Below are 17,205 nucleotides of genomic sequence, written 5' to 3'. Positions count from 1 at the left end.
TCTTGGGATGAATAATTTTCAGAGGAGTTAGAAAAATAATTAACTATAAGATTGTGAAAAAAACAAATATATATTTTATTTAATAATTATTTTCTGTAAGAGATTTATTTGAAGAGTAAAATATTTTGATAATATATATTGTATATATTGTATTGTGTGTGTGTATATACATATGTATATACACACACACAATACATTCATACTAGGGATTGAACCCGGGGATACTTGGCCACTGAGCCACATCCAACCTTTATTTTGTATTTTATTTTATTATTTTTTTATTCTTTTTTTATTGGTTGTTCAAAACATTACAAAGCTCTTGACATATCATATTTCATACATTAGATTCAAGTGGGTTATGAACTCCTATTTTTACCCCAAATACAGATTGCAGAATCACATCGGTTACACATCCACATTTTTACATAATGCCCTATTAGTAACTGTTGTATTCTGCTACCTTTCCTATCCTATTAGGGCCTCCCTATTTTGTATTTTATTTAGAGACAGGTCTCACTAAGTTTCTTAGTGCCTCACTTTTTACTGAGGCTTGTTTTGAATTCACACTGCTGGGATTACAGGTGTGTGCCACCCTGCCTGGCTTATTTTGGTAATATTTAACCTTCCATCATCAGTTTTGTATCAATAACTTAGGAAGCTGTTTGATTTTTCTTCACTAATATATCTTTTAAATATGTAAGTTACTTAATTGATTATATATTTTCTCAAATTATGATATGAATTATAGCTGAATTTAGCTAGATACTTTACTAGTTCTCATCAAAATATAATTAGTGATATTTTATACTAATATATCTGATCTTTTTAATTAGTCTTGAATCTCAGCTCTCTTGAATTATTTGTGAAAAGCCAAATATATATTTGAATTAGTATTAACATAAAGACAATGTTGCATGTGCTATTTTAAAGGAAATAAGAATGAGCTATTGATTGTATTTTTTAATGATCTGTTGTATCTTTTTGATGGTATGCAGTGTAATTATTTTAGAACACATGCAATAGTAGGTTTCTAAATTATTTACCAGTGATGTTTCTGTTTGTAGCAGGGACTTTGAATTTATTATCCCATTTTGTCCTTATAATGGTTTCACAAGTTTTTCCACAGATAAAGAAAAGGATAATATAGGCTAAGAGAGATTAAGTGGCCAATTCAATGTAAAACAATCAGCAAGAACCCCAGCAAGAATTTTACTTAAGACCCACTGCACCCCAAGTGTGCCTTCTTTTCACCATACTGCAGATTTTACTAGCCAAAGACGCAATGTTCTCATTCAGATAATGCTCTGTGATTTTGAAAATGGAGAGTAATCAAGGAACTCTCTCCATAAAATCACAGCAGAGTAAAGCTATTCCCAGAGCCAAGGACCAGAAATATTCCTTTGTACTTGACTGACATAGAAACAATGTCATCACATATTGTATCGTAATTTCAATCATGTAGTTTTAACAGATGTTTTCTAATCAAAGTTTTTATGGGTTAAAACTTAAATTTAAAGAAGTGATTTCCTAACATATATTAAACTTCATAATGGCTTATATTCTTTACAAGCATTTTACACTTGTAATAATTTTCTCAATAACTGTTGTGAATACATACATGTACAAATTGCAGCAACCTAGAAGAATTATTACACACACACACACACACACACACACACACACACACAGAGTTCTCCCCCTACCAACACTAATAACTTAATCAAGATTAACTTTACATCATAAATAATGCCATCAAAATCTATACCCTGATCAAATCAAATGAAGTACCTCATTGCTTTGCAACCTAATGTTTAGGAAAATCTAGGAATATTGTAGAAGGAAATGTCCAAGAGATCTTCTTGAAATATTCCAATATTTTAGAAAGAGAGAAAAGAATTTCCCTAAACATAGAATTGTGAATTTTTTTTGTTTTTTAACAAACTAAAACCTGAAGTTTGAGAGCACTTATCACAAAAATAAATAAATGAATAAATATATAAATAGGTAAAATGAAAAGATATGACAATAAACTACATTCTGGGAACAGCCAGTACTATTTTATGTTGTGTTTTTGACATTTAAGGTAGAAAAAAAATCGTGACACATTCTGTCTTTGTTATCTTGGTAGCTTGGAAATAGGCAGCTGCAAAAATCACCTTAGGAAAAAACATTTTAAGAAAAAAAAAAATGACCAGTGTCAGCATGCTACACTGAGTAGTCAACTCATAGAAAATGTGTTTATATGAAAAGAATTTAACCCTATTTCATTTGAAACATAAAAGACTGCTGAATATTCCTTTCACATAATTCATAACCTAATATAATCATATTATGTATATTATTTCAACCATTACTACAGCCAAATAATATGAAGCAGAGCAAGACTATTGAATATATAATAATATTATGTTTGTATAGTCTGCTAAATTTATTTTTTACATTATGTATTCAGATTATGCTTTCATTCTATCTGTACTTACAATTTAAAATTTTCTTTTTCCCGTAGATTAGTAGACAACTGAAGAGTAAATATAAGGACTTTTATTTTCTTTTACTATAGTTAAATACATAAGCACATAAAATATTTTTTTATTTCTTATGATAAGAAATATGAATGCTACTCTAAGGAATACCAAGGAAGGGTTCTACAATGGACCATGCACAGTAGCTCCTTAATCCATTCATCTTTAGTGTTCCCTGTAAACATCGTGAAAGGAGAAAGAGCAGAAAAGCACTAAGAATATGTATGAGAATTGCAATGTAAGAATCCCATCCACCATGCTTTAATAAGTTTTGCCTATTCAGACAGTTAGATTGAAATAACAGCAAGGAGATGCAAAACCCTACTTTAGAGGAGGAAAAGGCATAGAAGACTCTTGCTCATCCAGGCTCAGGAGTGTGAACACCTATTACCTATTTTCTCATTCCTACAAAATTACATCAATACTACTCCTCACTCATTTTCTCTTCCACATCAAATTCTAATTTGGCACAAGTTTAGTTTATGTTCTTTTGTCATTCCCAAGCATCTGTTTCAAGTCATCTTTATTTAATATTTAAATTTTAGATAATCTCCCTGTTCATCTGCCAACCTTTCCTTTTTCTTAGTTTGATTCCATATCACACCTGTTGGTAGACTCTCTTAATCAATTAATAAAATTCAATCACAATATATTTATAGCCCAGAATCCCAGTGAGCTCTTTCTGATCTCTAGTTCATTTCAAACTCAGAGACAGGAAACCTCATCAGAGTTCTCGCTGAAGCATGCCATCTAGCCCTGCTGTATTCCTTGGTCCTTCACATGGTAGTTGTTTCCTCATCTCACATACTGGGAATTAGATTATTCTCTACTAGAAGCCTTCATTCTCCTCACCGTCTTTCCATCATTATTATCCTCATATATGAAAAATCCACCGTCATTTTTCGTAGCTAAACTTACGAAGTCCCTTTAGGTTCTTGACACTGCTATCTGACCCTTTGATAAGCTTAATTATGTATTGCAAGAATTGTTCTATAGTTACTTAATGTATTTGTGTCATTCATGTCTAAGGAGTTAATGAATAATTTTTGAGTTTTTTCATGATTCAGTAAATAGATTTCTTAGTATTAAATGAAAAGTCACACAGATGTATTTAAATAAAATGAGGCATATAAATTGTGAGAATACTTTATTATGTAAGAAACATAAGAAGAAAAAATATATTAAATGCATATGGCACTATTTTTTATTTGGAACCTTACTCAGAAGACAAATGTTATTTCTCTAATTTGTGCAGAAGTTATTAGTACTTGCTTTCTTGGTATACTTCCAGGACTGAGGTAATTAATTTTACTCCTTGGTATTTTCCAAAAGAACTAAACCCATGATGATGCAATGATAACATGAATACCAATGTTTATAGAAGCCCGATTCACAACAGCCAAGTGTCCATCAACAGAGGAATGAATAAAAATATGATATATACATATATATATAAGTGTATATATCATATATAAATATCATATATATATATTATATAAATATTATCTAATACCAAAGAGGTATTAGCCATAAAGACTAAAATTATGATACTTGATGGTAAATAGATGTAACTAGAGAACATCTCACTAAGTAAAATAACTCAAGCTCATAAAGTCAAGAGTCAAATGTTTTCTTCCACATGTTGAAGCTGGAGATAGACAGGAAATAAAAGAATATAAAAGGGGTCTTGAAAAAATAGAAGGGAGACCAATAGAGTACAAGAAGGGGATCAACAGAGAGGCAGGAGGGAAGGGCATATAGAAGAACAGGAGAATGATATTGATCAGGTTATGTTATGTGTAGTATGAAATGGCATAATGAATACCATTATTATGTATAATTATAATGCACCAGTAAAAAAAAAAAAAAGTGAGGCAGTTCATATACTGAAACAATTCTTTGTCATGGCTTTACTATTTTTATTCCTTTAAAGTAAAACACTGAATTTTATGGAACACTCTTTATAAGCAATTCTGAACTTGGCAGGATCAGGCAAAGTAAGTATAACGTATTACACACAGTTCTTTCTCCCACAGAAGATTACCTGGGAAGGAAAAAGAAATATCATAATATTCAATTTTAAAAAATCTCAAGAGAGTGGTTGAAGATACTGTGAAGCTGAGGCATCCTGAAGCTCTTTCCTGAACTTGTATCATGTGCTGGGCACAATGGTAACTGCTGGCAGAATGGGAGTCAAGAAGTGAGGGGGAACCGGAACACATCACACAGACATGCTAGAGAATTTTTCACAGATGCAATTTTTATGGAAATCCTAAGGAAATATTTTCAAGGAAAGAGTAAAAACTGAGTTGCATTTGAAAGGATCAATGGGATTAAGACCTGTTGAAAGAGAATATGAGAGTATTCCAGACATGTGGATATGTAGTAAAGAGAAATATCCCACAGGAGGACTCCACTGCCACAAAGTCTAAGAGTTTCCTGGGAGCAAGTAGGAGTTTAACTCCAGTAGAGGCTTTATGGAAGGGACTGAAATAGAAAATCTCAGAAAGGGAAGCTGGGGCCTGACAGTGTGAGAACTTGAATGCTGGTGGGAAGAAGGTGGATTTTAGGAGATGGAAAACCACTGCAGGACTTTTGTTTCTTACATTTAAACTACATGTGGAATGCTTTTCTGTTCCTTGAGTTCAGTGTTTTTTTCCCATCAACATCCTAGTATTGCAGAGGATGATGGACTGGTAACAGGATGACTTTGAGTAGCAGAGGTGAAAAAGGGATGGAATAAGTGATTGACACATTTTTTTTTCTAAACTATTCATGATGGTAAATTTAAAAAAATTGCTGATGCTGGAAGGTTTTTTGAAAAATTTGATTCATTTGAGAACTGATCCTACAAAATATGCTTGAGGTAGATGACACATCTTAGCATATTTAACTCATATTATATGCATAGGTGTATCCAACTGATAATACAAAACATCTGTGTACAAATGCACATGTGTGATTATAATTATTTAAAGATTATAAATTAGAAAAAATTGACATTTGCTATGCTGGGTACTGTGGTGCATGCCTTTATTCCCAGCAATTTGAGAGACTGAGACAGGAGGATCAAAAGTTAAAGGCCAGAACATGGCGGCGGGCGCGGAGAGATCAAGACTCTGACCTCTTCAGCTGTGCAGGCATAGGGAGTCGTAAACAGCCTAAATGCTGTTTGCTCAGGATCACTAGGCAATGCTGAGCTGAGGTGGATCTGGGGCGAACAGTCTGGGCCTCTCAGAACACACACCGAGCCCAGATCGGCTGAATTCAAGCTCCCGTTCGCCTGCTTCCCGCAGACAAACAGCTGCGACTCAGCACTGATCCATCCGGCTGAAACAACTGGTCGGCCCTTCTGATCCTACGGAGGTAAATGCCTACCGAGCCTTCATAGGTAGCGGCCACAGGTTTGAAACGAGGCTTGGGAGAGACAGTAAGGACCCACCCGTTGCATTGGTCACCCGGCAAAGGGAAACGAACTGTCGCCATTTGCAAGAGATACCACCATGGCAGAGAACTGACGTCATCAGACTGCGGCTGAGGAGATAACTTCATTGAATCTTGCGGCTACAGTGACTTCTTCCCTTCCCTTCTAATACCTTTCCTCCCAAGCATCAAATAAATTTATAGGAGTAAACAGTAACTCAGCAGTGAAACAGAACAAGAAGTAACATGAGCAGCTTCAAAAAGCAAGGAAGAAAAGGAGTACAAACAATGCAGGACAACCTAAATATTCAGGAGGACCTAGAGTCATCAGAAAAATGGTCATATAAAGAACTCATGGAACACCTTAGACAGATGGAATGGAACCTTAAAGAGGATACGAGACAGCAAATTCAAGCAGCGAAAGAACACATTGAGAATGAGTTACATAAACAGATAAAAGAAGAAGTTAAGCATCTTTATCAGGAGATAGAGATTATAAAAAATAATCAAACAGTAATTCTAGAAATGAAGGAAACGATAAACCAAATTAAAAACTCAATTGAGAGTATCACTAACAGAGTGGATCAAGTAGAAGCCAGAACGTCAGATAATGAAGACAAAATATATCATCTTGAAAAGAGTCTAGCCAACTCAGAAAGGCTGGTAAAAAATCACGAGAAAAACATCCAAGAGTTATGGGATAACATAAAAAAACCAAACTTACGAGTCATCGGGATAGAAGAAGGTACAGAGATTCAAACCAAGGGAATGAGAAACCTGCTGAATGAAATAATTACTGAAAACTTTCCAGAAATAAAAATGGAAACAGATATACAAATTGAAGATGCATACAGGACACCGAGCACACAAAATCACAGTAGACCAACGCCAAGACACATTGTTATGAAGATATCCAATATACAGAACAAAGAGAAAATATTAAAAGCTACAAGAGAAAGGAGGCAGATTACATTCAGGGGTAAACCAATTAGGTTAACAACGGATTTTTCATCACAGACGCTGAAAGCAAGAAAGTCATGGAACAATGTTTTTCAAACACTGAAAGACAATGGATGCCAACCAAGAATTCTGTATCCAGCAAAATGAAGCTTCAGGTATGACAACGAAATAAAAATCTTTCATGATAAACAAAAGTTAAAAGAATTTGCAGCCAGAAAACCAGCATTGCAAAGCATTTTGAGCAAAACACTACACGAGGAAGAAATGAAAAACAATAACCAAAACCATCAGAGGGAAGTGCCTCGGTAAAGACAGAGGGCAAGGGGAAAGATAATCATGGAGAAACAAACTAAATTTTTTTTTTAAAAAGGATAAATAATCAAACATGGTTGGAAGTACAAACCATATATCAATAGTAACTCTGAATGTTAATGGCTTAAACTCTCCAATAAAGCGACATAGGCTGGTATCATGGATAAAAAAAACAAATCCAACAATATGCTGCCTCCAGGAGACACATCTGATTGGAAAAGACATACACAGGCTGAAGGTGAAAGGATGGGAAAAAATATGCCACACACACGGTCCTCGTAAGCAAGCAGGGGTGGCCATCCTCATATCGAATAAAATCAACTTCAAGACTAAGTTAATCAAAAGGGATAAAGAAGGACATTATATACTGTTAAAAGGAACCATTCACCAATAAGACATAACAATTATCAATATCTATGCTCCAAATAATGGCGCTGCAGCATTCATAAAACAAATACTCCTCAAGTTCAAGAATCAAATAGACCACAACACAATAATTATGGGTGACTTCAACACACCTCTCTCACCAATGGACAGATCCTCCAAACAAAAGTTGAATAAAGAAACTATAGAACTCAATACCACAATCAATAACCTAGACTTAACTGACATATATAGAATATATCAACCATCATCAAATGGATATACTTTTTTTTCGGCAGCACATGGATCCTTCTCAAAAATAGACCATATATTATGCCATAGGGCAACCCTCAGTAAATATAAAGGGGTGGAGATAATACCATGCATTTTATCTGATCATAATGGAATGAAACTGGAAATCAATGATAAAAGAAGGAAGGAAAAATCTTACGTGACATGGAAAATGAACAATATGCTACTGAATGATCAATGGGTTACAGAAGACATAAAGGAGGAAATCAAAAAATTCTTAGAGATAAATGAAACTACAGACACAACATATCGGAATCTATGGGACACAATGAAAGCAGTTTTAAGAGGAAAATTCATCGCCTGGTGGTAATTCCTCAAAAAAAGAAAAAAACAACAAATAAATGAGCTCACACTTCATCTCAAAGCCCTAGAAAAGGAAGAGCAAAACAACAGCAAATGTAGCAGAAGGCAAGAAATAATTAAAATCAGAGCAGAAATCAATGAAATTGAAACAAAAGAAACTATTGAAAAAATTAACAAAACTAAAAGTTGGTTCTTCGAAAAAATAAATAAGATCGACAGACCCTTAGCCATGCTAACGAAGAGAAGAAGACAGAGAACTCAAATTACGAACATACGGGATGAAAAAGGCAATATCACAACAGATGCTATAGAAATACAGAAGACAATTAGAAATTATTTTGAAAACCTATATTCCAATAAAATAGAAGATAGTGAGGACATCGATAAATTTCTTAAGTCTTATGATTTGCCCAGATTGAGTCAGGAGGATACACACAATTTGAACAGACCAATATCAATGGATGAAATTGAAGAAGCCATCAAAAGACTACCAACCAAGAAAAGCCCAGGACCGGATGGGTATACAGCGGAATTTTACAAAACCTTTAAAGAAGAATTAATACCAATACTTTTCAAGTTATTTCAGGAAATAGAAAAAGAGGGAGCTCTTCCAAATTCATTCTATGAGGCCAACATCACCCTGATTCCGAAACCAGACAAAGACACCTCAAAGAAAGAAAACTACAGACCAATATCTCTAATGAACCTAGATGCAAAAATCCTCAATAAAATTCTGGCAAATCAAATACAAAAACACATCAAAAAAATTGTGCACCATGATCAAGTAGGATTCATCCCTGGGATGCAAGGATGGTTCAATATACGGAAATCAATAAATGTTATTCACCACATCAATAGACTTAAAGATAAGAACCATATGATCATCTCGATAGACGCAGAGAAAGCATTCGACAAAGTACAGCATCCCTTTATGTTCAAAACATTAGAAAAACTAGGGATCACAGGAACTTACCTTGACACTGTAAAAGCTATCTATGCTAAGCCTCAGGCTAGCATCATTCTGAATGGACAAAAGTTAAAGGCATTCCCTCTAAAATCTGGAAGAATACAGGGATGCCCTCTATCACTACTTCTATTCAATATAGTTCTCGAAATACTGGCCAGAGCAATTAGACAGACGAAAGAAATTAAAGGCATAAAAAATAGGAAAAGAAGAACTTAAATTATCACTATTTGCAGATGACATGATTCTATACCTAGAAAACCCAAAAGGGTCTACAAAGAAACTACTAGAACTAATAAATGAATTCAGCAAAGTGGCAGGTTATAAAATCAACACGCATAAATCAAAGGCATTTCTGTATATCAGCGACAAATCTTCTGAAATGGAAATGAGGAAAAACACTCCATTCACAATATCCTCCAAAAAAATAAAATACTTGGGAATCAACCTAACAAAAGAGGTGAAAGATTTATACAATGAAAACTACAGAACCCTAAAGAGAGAAGTAGAAGAAGATCTTAGAAGATGGAAAAATATACCCTGTTCATGGATAGGCAGAACTAACATTATCAAAATGGCGATATTACCAAAAGTTCTCTATAGGTTTAATGCAATGCCAATCAAAATCCCAATGGCATTTCTTGTAGAAATAGATAAAGCAATCATGAAATTCATATGGAAAAATAAAAGACCCAGAATAGCAAAAGCAATTCTAAGCAGGAAGTGTGAATCAGGCGGTATAGCGATACCAGATTTCAAACTATATTACAGAGCAATAGTGACAAAAACAGCATGATACTGGTACCAAAACAGGCGGGTGGACCAATGGTATAGAATCGAGGACACAGAGACTAATCCACAAAGTTACAACTATCTTATATTTGATAAAGGGGCTAAAAGCATACAATGGAGGAAGGATAGCATCTTCAACAAATGGTGTTGGGAAAACTGGAAATCCATATGCAACAAAATGAAACTGAATCCCTTTCTCTCGCCATGCACAAAAGTTAACTCAAAATGGATCAAGGAGCTTGATATCCAATCAGAGACTCTGCATCTGATAGAAGAAAAAGTTGGCTCCGATCTACATATTGTGGGGTCAGGCTCCAAATTCCTTAATAGGACACCCATAGCACAAGAGTTAACAACAAGAATCAACAAATGGGACTTACTTAAACTAAAAAGTTTTTTCTCAGCAAGAGAAACAATAAGAGAGGTAAATAGGGAGCCTACATCCTGGGAACAAATTTTTACCCCTCACACTTCAGATAGAGCCCTAATATCTAGAGAATACAAAGAACTCAAAAAATTAGACAATAAGATAACAAATAACCCAATCAACAAATGGGCCAAGGACCTGAACAGACACTTCTCAGAGGAGGATATACAATCAATCAACAAGTACATGAAAAAATGCTCACCATCTCTAGCAGTCAGAGAAATGCAAATCAAAACCACCCTAAGATACCATCTCACTCCAGTAAGATTGGCAGCCACTATGAAGTCAAACAACAACAAGTGCTGGCGAGGATGTGGAGAAAAGGGTACTCTTGTACATTGCTGGTGGGTCTGCAAATTGGTTCAGCCAATTTGGAAAGCAGTTTGGAGATTCCTGGGAAAGCTGGGAATGGAACCACCTTTTGACCCTGCTATTGCCCTTCTGGGACTATTCCCTGAAGACCTTAAAAGAGCATGCTACAGGGATGCTGCCACATCGATGTTCATAGCAGCACAATTCACAATAGCTAGACTGTGGAACCAACCCAGATGCCCTTCAATAGATGAATGGATAAAAAAAATGTGGCATCTATACACAATGGAGTACTATGCAGCAATAAAAAATGACAAAATCATAGAATTTGCAGGGAAATGGATGGCACTAGAGCAGATTATGCTTAGTGAAGCTAGTCAATCCCTAAAAAACAAATACCAAATGTCTTCTTTGATATAATGAGAGCAACTATGAACAGAGAGGGAGGAAGAGCAGGAAGAAAAGATTAACATTAAACAGAGACATGAGATGGGAGGGAAAGGGAGAGAAAAGGGAAATTGCATGGAAATGAAGGGAGACCCTCATTGCTATACAAAATTACACATAAGAGGTTGTGAGGGGAATGGGAAAATAAACAAGGAGAGAAATGAATTACAGTAGATGGGGTAGAGAGAGAAGATGGGAGGGAAGGGGAGGGGGATAGTAGGGGATAGGAAAGGTAGCAGAATACAACAGTCACTAATTGGGCATTATGTAAAATTGTGGATGTGTAACCGACGTGATTCTGCAATCTGCATTTGGGATAAAATTGGGAGTTCATAACCCACTTCAATCTAATGTATGAAATATCATATGTCAAGAGCTTTGTAATGTTGTGAACAACCAATAAAAATTAAAAAAAAAGAAAAAAAAAAGTTAAAGGCCAGCCTCAGAATCTTCAAAACAAAAAATAAAAAGGGTTGAGGTTGTGGCTCAGTCGCAAAGCACCTCTGGGTTAAATCCCCAGTACCAGATAAATTTACATTTTCTACAGACTGAATATTTGTGTCCCCCCAAATTCTTGTAGTCCCCAATGTGAGGGTTTGGATTTTTGACTTTCAGGCAGTAATTACATTTAGGTGGATCATAAGTGTGGAGCCCCATGATGATATAGAGGAAGAAAAGTAATATCTTTTACTCACCCACCATATGATTCATGGGTGATACATCTTTAAAAAGAGACAGACTAATAAGAGAAAAATATAACAAATATATTTAGCTAAAGTTAAAAAAATGAAACCCCTCCAGAACACAGAATACTGTGTATATTTTTATGCTTACATTTGATAAGTGAGAACTGTCATTTGAAAGTATAATTGAACTAAAGGGAATATGATTTAGTGATAATAAACTGGATTGCTTTTACAGATTTTCTTGACATCTCTGCAGTATCATTCATTTCTCAGGATATAAGGCAAGACACTTGCCATATGAGGGTCTTGTGACCTACTTTCATGAGAGGTAGATAGAGACTCTGTTATGGCCAGCTCTCTCACAGAAAGTGGGAGCAGATCAGAGTGAATTTCCTGCATCTACTATTTTCTCAATTTCCAAGTTGCCATATTTTGGGGTAGCATATCCTGTTCCCATTAATGGGATTGATGTCTTTATTAAAAGAAGAAGAAATGGAATCTCTGTCTCTGCATGCAGGCACCAAAGAAAGTCCATAGGTACATGTAATTATAAAGAAGGGCCTGACCAATAATCCAACTATGCTGGCATGCTGATCTTGGACATTCTAGTTTCCAGAATCATGAGAAATACATGTTCATTATTTATGTTATCTACACTATTGCATTTTACTATAGTAGGCCAAACTTATTAAAACAGATTTTAACATTCATTTTTGTTTTTTTTTTTCCTTGAGTTAAGAAAAATAGTTTTTTAAAAAATATATTCACATGAAAATAGTATATTTTTCATATTACACTGTTTTACTTTAAAAAAAACCATACATAAAATTTAATAAGCCATACTTCATCTTGGGGAATTCATTTCTTTCACTCATTATTTTATGATATCTTCATCCATGCTATTGCCTATTGCTATGGTTTGTTCCTTTTCAGTGTAGAGTAATATTTTATTACATATGTATTTTCTAGGGTTTTTTTGTTGTTATTATTGTTGTTGTTGACCATGCTACTGTGAACATTTTCCTTCACACATGCAACTGGGCAGGAGTTTCTCTTCACTATCTAATTATAAATCGAACTGTCATGTTTTAGGATAAGTAAGACACATGGAATAAGCAAGTTTGTTGTCATTTTCGGAATTGGACTTGTTTGTGGTTTTAGCACAGACCTGGTAAATTTTAAGGGACTCTGTTGATTATAAGATAGGAAAATGGGAAGCAGGTCATGGGGCATTTGAGTATGGAGTTCTGATCTGAGTACCAAGGAACATGTAGTGTGTGTGTGTGTGTGTGTGTGTGTGTGTGTGTGTGTGTGAGAGAGAGAGAGAGAGAGATTGGTTGATTGATTTAGTGATTATGTACTGCATTAAATGAGCTCTCAGATAGGTAGTTTGAGTATAGGCCATCCAAGCTGGTGTGTCACCTCCATGGTGTCATCAGCATCCAGACTGTGCGCCATGGCCACTCAGGAAGACCACGTCCCCACCAGAGCCATCATGCTCACATCTCAGAAAGAGAGCAGAAAATTGGTTTCTAGAAGCCCTGCTTAGTAACTGGACTTTCACTTTATCAGCCAGTACTAAATGATACAGATGCCATTATTCCAAAGAGTATAAATAATGCATTTTTTAAGCTGGGCATATTGCAACCCAAAGCCTTTGAGGATACATAGGAGAAAGGAGTTGATAAAATATACTGATAAAACAATCAGCAGAGTGGGAGAGGATGCAAGGAGAATGTAAAGAGAAGACACTAGCTCTCTTATAATCCAATTGCTTCTTCATTTAAAATCGCAGAAATATAGTATTTTACAGACAAAATAAACTTTAGATTCTGATTGTCTAAATTTGCTTTTTTTAAAAAAAGAGTAGACACCTAGAGAAGGCAAATTCTTTCATAGCTTCATATAATTCTTAGTGATTTAACTACTGAATGACCATTCTGTGACTCTGAGATGAGGTTTATTTCTTGTTTCTGTCTGGATTTTCCTTTTCTATGGACCACACAGGCTGGGGCCTAACAGAGAACAGAGGGAACTCTCAAGTCACACAGTTGAGGAAAGGTTCAAAAAGGAGACCATTTACTGAGTTGTTAAAAAGGGGATTTAAGAACCATGAAGATACCCGGGGAGAATAACAGAACTGTCTCCATCAGTAAGACCCAGAAATAGCCAGGCACAGTGGTGAATGTCTGTAATCCCAGCACCTTGGGAGGTTGAGGCAGGAGAATCTCAAGTCTTTGACTAGCCTCAGCAATTTAGTGCAGCCGTAAGCAACTTAGTGAGATCTGTCTCAAAATTTAAACTGATAAAAAGACTAGTGATGTTAACTCAAGGGTAAAGTGCCTCTTGGTCCAATCCACAGTACCAAGAAAACAAAACAAAAAAGAACAAAGGGAAGAAAAAAGAAACAGAAAAGAAGTCCAGAAAGTGAGTAATGGTGATAGGGCTGCAATGATCTTCTACAGAAAACACCAGCAGTTCCATCTCTTCAAAGTGTGAACCTCCAATACTGACCAGAGAGAGTCTCCTTACCTCTGGGCTTCTGTCACAATTCCCCAGTGCCTGAATCCAAGTGGGGCTTGGAAAACAAGGGAGTATGGTCCTGGAATCCATATAGTTCACTTTCCTGAATGAAGAACCGGTGCAGGGCAGATATTGTTAAAAGACAAAATTACAACAAATCTAGTTTGCAGATCTCAGTTGGCTTTATTTGCAATTCTAGCATTTGGCAGCAGCACAAACCAAAAAAAAAAAAAAAAAAAAAAAAAAAGTTCAGAATGCTTGGCCAAAACACATGGTCAGGTTACATTTATAGCTAGGGAAAAGGAAGTAATGTACAGAAAAGAAAGTGCAGAAAAGAAAGTCCAATTGTTAACAGCTCAAATGTCTTATTTGAACCTGGTTTGAACAGGGCTACTTGTGATTGAGAGTTGGCTGCTTCCTAGAGCAGGTTATGGCCTGTTACACATCAAGTTAGATTGAAATTCACTACCTATGGAGAAATCCTTTAAGCTAAACTTAAAATATACGAGATATCTTTTGGTCAAAAATTCTGAGATGAAAATATGAAGTGGCATCCAGAAGATTTCCAGCACCATGCCTCATTCCAGTCTCCTTACAGAAACACTCACCTACTTAGTCCAATCTCTTAGAGTTCTTCTGAGTCTGGATTGCCCTGGCATCCTGGATAGTGCTCCTCTGGGTTTCTGTTTCACATATTTGTTGTTTTTCTCTCCCATTAACCAGGCTTTGAGGATTTGAGTCTCTGTTCTGAAGCACTGTTTCCCTGCATCTGAAGGACCTCCCATTAGCTGCCTGCAAGAAATACGTAAAAGGCTACTTTGCAAACTGTTCCTCAGTTCCCATGATACTGTCCCATCTTAGTATTGTGCCATAGATCTTTCAGGATGTGAAACACCTGTTCAAAATTCTTTAGGTTTGTTTAACAAAATAGATGAGTACCTTGTCATAGGGGATTTCAGTCTGAGTTTCCTCAGAGTTCATCCCAAGTTCCTGAAAGTGTCCTAGAAGATGCCTGGTCAAAGCACCAAATTCTTTGTCCTTGGTGCTTTTTAGTACATATGCAAAAGGACTTCCTGGAAATCACTATAAATTTCCTAGTATTCTGTGATAAAGATAAGTCACTCCAATGCCATTGTGAAAACTGTGTAATTGTGCTTGGGTAATTCCCCTGGGTTGGGTAATGTTAATGGCACACAGAATTATATACAAATCTCCAAATTAAAATAAAATATTCTTACAGGAAGTATTAGAAATTTCCACAGCCAAACTGGCTTGCAGATTTATATCTTATGCTCAAAGAAGCAATTCCCAGATGGCGGATATCCTTAAGCATAGTGTTGCTTCCATTTCCACAGTTGTGTTTGCTTTCCTTTCCCACATCTGTGTTAATATTAGGACCCAGCTGTTGACAGTTATGTTGATTTATCAGCATTAGATTCTAAAGGAAAATGTGCTATTATTTTCCTCATGGGTTTGCCAGCCTAAGCATATGGCCTTTTTCCTACCAAAATGTCATTTAGAAAAGATCAGATTACTTGGTATTAAAAGCTCCATGTAAAACAATATTAAATAGGTTAGAAGTCCATTAATGCTATCAACATTATTTTGCAGCTCAGATGAGCTCTGTGATAGGTGATTTTTTTTTCTCAAGAAAGGGCAATAGAAACTGACAGAAGCACATATAACTGGAGGCATCCATATGTTTAATCCTTATGTTTGTATATGTTATTCAATAAATAAAGTTTTATGAATATATTTTCTTACCTCTGCATTTTGACAAGAGTATATTCTAATCATTTTTTTCTCTTACTCTGAATATGGCAAGCCAAGATTAAAAGATAAATAAAAAACTGCATTTGTATCCATTCATAATATCAATTCATAGTTTTTGTTGATTTATTTTCCTAAGATATAACTCACATAAAACTACTAATTGAGAATTTTGAGGTGCCCACTTTTCTTGGCTCAAACTTGTGCAGTGATAATTCTCTATGCCATCCTATTAAGACACATTCCATGCCCCCTCCAACCTTGGCAACCTTACTTTGTAAAATATATATACCTCAATATATTTAGAATTTAAACTTTTTTTCTCTCTTAATATTTATCTACTGGTCCAAATGAGATTTTGAAATCTGCCTGACAGTGTTGCTCCTCTAGCTTTTAGTTTCTTTTCTGGGAAGTGTTTGGAGGATTGAAATTTTCCACCATGAAGTCATACACCTTGAGTATGACCTTGCTATTTTTTTCCCCGCACACTAATGAGACCCTGGGTAGCTATGATTTAAGGAAGCTGTTTTTATCTGCTTGACCAAATTAAATTGATCATAACCAACTATGTATAACCTGTTATTTTATTTATTTTTGTTTGTGTATTTTCTAAAGGCTTGAACAATTCGGTTTTGTGCTGGGTGCCACAATTAAAAATATTATACTATATCCTTTCCAGACACCTGCTGAAGGCAATGACCTTGCATTTATTTTAGAAATGAAACTGGATATAACATGATCACTTTTTCTGTAATAGATATGGCATGACAAAATAGCAGTTTAAGGTCAAATTCTATAGGACCGTGTAAAAACAAATATAGATTTGAACACTAACGCTGACCTTGACCTAATTTAGTATCAAATACTAATAAAAATAGCTTCTCAGGGAACTTTTTTTATTTTTTAGATTTTAAATATTATAGGAATGTTAACATAGTGAACAAATGAAAATTAGTAGTGACCATTTGTTTATGTGCTTGAATACCTAGAGATGTACAACTAAATGATAGTCAATTTACTAATATTTAATGCCTGGACATTACATGCTTGACACTGAAGTATGAAAAATATATGTTATTGTTCTCATTA

General features: G+C 35.2%; 1 protein-coding gene across 1 annotated transcript in view; it reads left to right on the top strand.

Moving 5' to 3' along the window:
• Hcn1 (hyperpolarization activated cyclic nucleotide gated potassium channel 1) overlaps positions 1–17,205 on the top strand; it is a 367,811-nt gene that overhangs the window by 222,022 nt on the left and 128,584 nt on the right. The gene's annotated exons all lie outside the window — the stretch shown is intronic.

The sequence above is a fragment of the Urocitellus parryii genome, chromosome 1 (genome assembly GCF_045843805.1).
Source record: "Urocitellus parryii isolate mUroPar1 chromosome 1, mUroPar1.hap1, whole genome shotgun sequence".
Classification (NCBI taxonomy): domain Eukaryota; kingdom Metazoa; phylum Chordata; class Mammalia; order Rodentia; family Sciuridae; genus Urocitellus; species Urocitellus parryii.
Note: the sequence above shows the minus strand (reverse complement) of the source record. Positions and strands in the feature narration are given on the sequence as shown.